The following is a 2479-nucleotide window of genomic DNA, read 5'->3' as shown; positions in this document are numbered from 1 at the left end:
TTTTGCGTCTCCCAGCCTCCCCCAACCTCCTAATTAAAATATAAAAACAACGACTTAGCACGAGACACTCAACTTAGACTGAATATTCTACTTTAGCACTTGAAAGACTTTAAATAGCTTCACGGTGTAAATCAGGACAGTGTTTAAGTCAAACACAAACACCAGAAGGCTTGTTGACAGACTAAATAGAAGGATAACCAAAGCCTGTAGCAACACGATGCCTCATTATTAACACAAAAGCCAACGTCTAGCTGTGATTTCTGCGTTGACAGAGATAAAGAGGCTTTTTCCCCTTTGACATAAAACAGGATGCCCCGTTGACAACTTCCTGTACCACCCTGGACAGTAAATTAGTTTGAGTAACTGTGTATTTCTCTCTCCTGGGGGGAATAAGGGGTGGAGGGTCTGAGTCACTGAGGGTAAAAAGCTTTCTTTGGACAGTTAAGATAAAGCTGCTCGTGCTGAACAGCATTTTCACAGTTCCAGAGACTTAATCCCAAAAGTAAACGGAGGAAGAAAGCTGAGGTAGTGAGGCTGGGAAAAGAGCAGCACTATCGAGTTAAAGGCCTTGGCTCTGTAAATTTAACTGGGAACTAAAGGCAAAATAATAAAGTTAGGTTTAGCCCTCAGGTTTCTGGTTCAACTCCAGCTGAAAGGATGGGTTTTTGGGGGATATTTTTCTGTTTGGAACAATATAAAGGCAGAGAGGATAACTTTAAGTCTGAAATGACAGTTAGCTTTGGGACACTGGATTGTTTTCCTGTAGTTAGCCTTTTAGGATGCAGGGATTAGCACAGATTCAGTATAAAGAATAAAAAAGTCCAGTTTCTGAAATGTTGAGCTGAATGCCAGCTTTGTGAAATCAGATGTGAGTGAATCTAACTGTGTACGTGCAGTGTATGTTATCTTCAGTAGTTTACTGGCTGGCATAGAGGACCTCAGGTCAAAGAAAGAAAGAAAGAAAGAAATCTGGGTAAATTCCCAGATGATTAAACATGCAACTACTTTGCTGGTAATAACTGAAATGCATATGCAAGATAATTCATAATTTTACTGGGGGTGTTATATTGGTTGGGTCTGATTATTGGGGGGGGGGGGGGTCATAATGCCCCTAACCCCCCTGGAAATTACGCCCCTGTCCATAGGTTGCTGGAGCCATTTGAAGGTTGGTAACTTTTGTAGGTGTCTATGGTTTTTAGAGATGTGAAAGCAGAGAAAGCGACTTTATTTCTTTGAGTTTAGCTGCAGATATTCTTTTCAGACCAGAAGTCTATAATCATCAAGCATTAATACACTAGTATATTATATAGCAGACAGATTTATTTTCATTTGGATTTCATATTCGGTGCTGTCCTGCAAAATGTTTTGTGGGCAACCATTTGTTTTTAAGTTGAACAATTTCACCACTCACGAGCCCTTTGATAGTGGATCTGGTAGAGTGGACGACTGTGGGTGGCTAACACAGGAATCCTTGCTCATATCCTGCTGGTGAAAGAAGAGGCTTTTGTGTGCACATAAGAAGTTAGAGAAAGACAATATCTTGATCAGATTTTCAAGAACAACGATGATCTGCAGATCTGTACTAACTAGAACGATGACGCTGATCAGCCTTATCATAAGGATGATATGATGTATAGAGATGTGAAGGCAGAAAGAACAACTGTAACTCCCAGTTACCACTGAGACAGAGATTTAAAAAAACAACATCCATCAGGTACACTAATATACGATATAAAACAATGGCTGCACATATACATATATTATTATTTAATATTTGAAGACGGTTGATCAGTCCTACAAAGCAAATTGTGGCATTAGTTTCTGCAACCAAAAGTTGAACAATTCAGTTCATTTCTGTAGGGATTATTGGCAGAGCAGATAAACTGACTTGTAGTAAAAATACGGATAACTGCAATCCTCTAGCCACAGTACAGTAGTCCACTAGCAGCACACATTGTTTTATATTGATTAACATTCAGAGGTAATTATCGAGTCCTGCAAATCTTTGGTTCAACAAATCAAATCTTTGGTAAAGTTTCTGCATCCGAAACTTGAACAGTTGAGGCATGTGTGCCCTTCGATAGCTCAGCTGGTAGAGCGGAGGACTGTAGGTGTGAGTGGTAGGCATCCTTAGGTCGCTGGTTCAACTCCGGCTCGAAGGACACAAGTTTTAAATGTGCCTGTAAAAAGAAAGATGACGTTACAGGAGGGCGATCCCTCTGACTGACGGGAATGATTAATGGCTAGAAAAACCATGAGGAATTGTCGTCACAATGACACAGAGTTAATATTCAGAGCCAGATGTTCAGTCTTCCATACTTGTGGTTAAGCATTTCTGCATCCAAATCTTGAGTAATTCTACACCTTATGGACCCTTCAGAGGACTAGGTGAGAGAAACAAGTATCCTTAGGTCATTGGGTCGATTCTGGCTTGAAGAGGTGCCTTATGTGTGTAACTGTACGAAATGATGGTTAAGGA

At 40.4% G+C, this 2479-nt stretch overlaps 1 non-coding gene across 1 annotated transcript; it reads left to right on the top strand.

The window, feature by feature from the left end:
* The first annotated feature begins 2074 nt into the window (after nucleotides 1-2074).
* trnay-gua lies at nucleotides 2075-2162 on the top strand. Its single transcript is given in 2 exon segments — nucleotides 2075-2111; nucleotides 2127-2162. It is a non-coding gene; the product is annotated as a tRNA-Tyr (tRNA).
* Nucleotides 2163-2479: the final 317 nt, after the last annotated feature.

The sequence above is a fragment of the Oreochromis aureus genome, linkage group 10, assembly GCF_013358895.1.
Source record: "Oreochromis aureus strain Israel breed Guangdong linkage group 10, ZZ_aureus, whole genome shotgun sequence".
Taxonomy (NCBI): domain Eukaryota; kingdom Metazoa; phylum Chordata; class Actinopteri; order Cichliformes; family Cichlidae; genus Oreochromis; species Oreochromis aureus.
The sequence above is the reverse complement of the archived record's forward strand: the minus strand, read 5'-3'. Positions and strand labels throughout refer to the sequence as shown.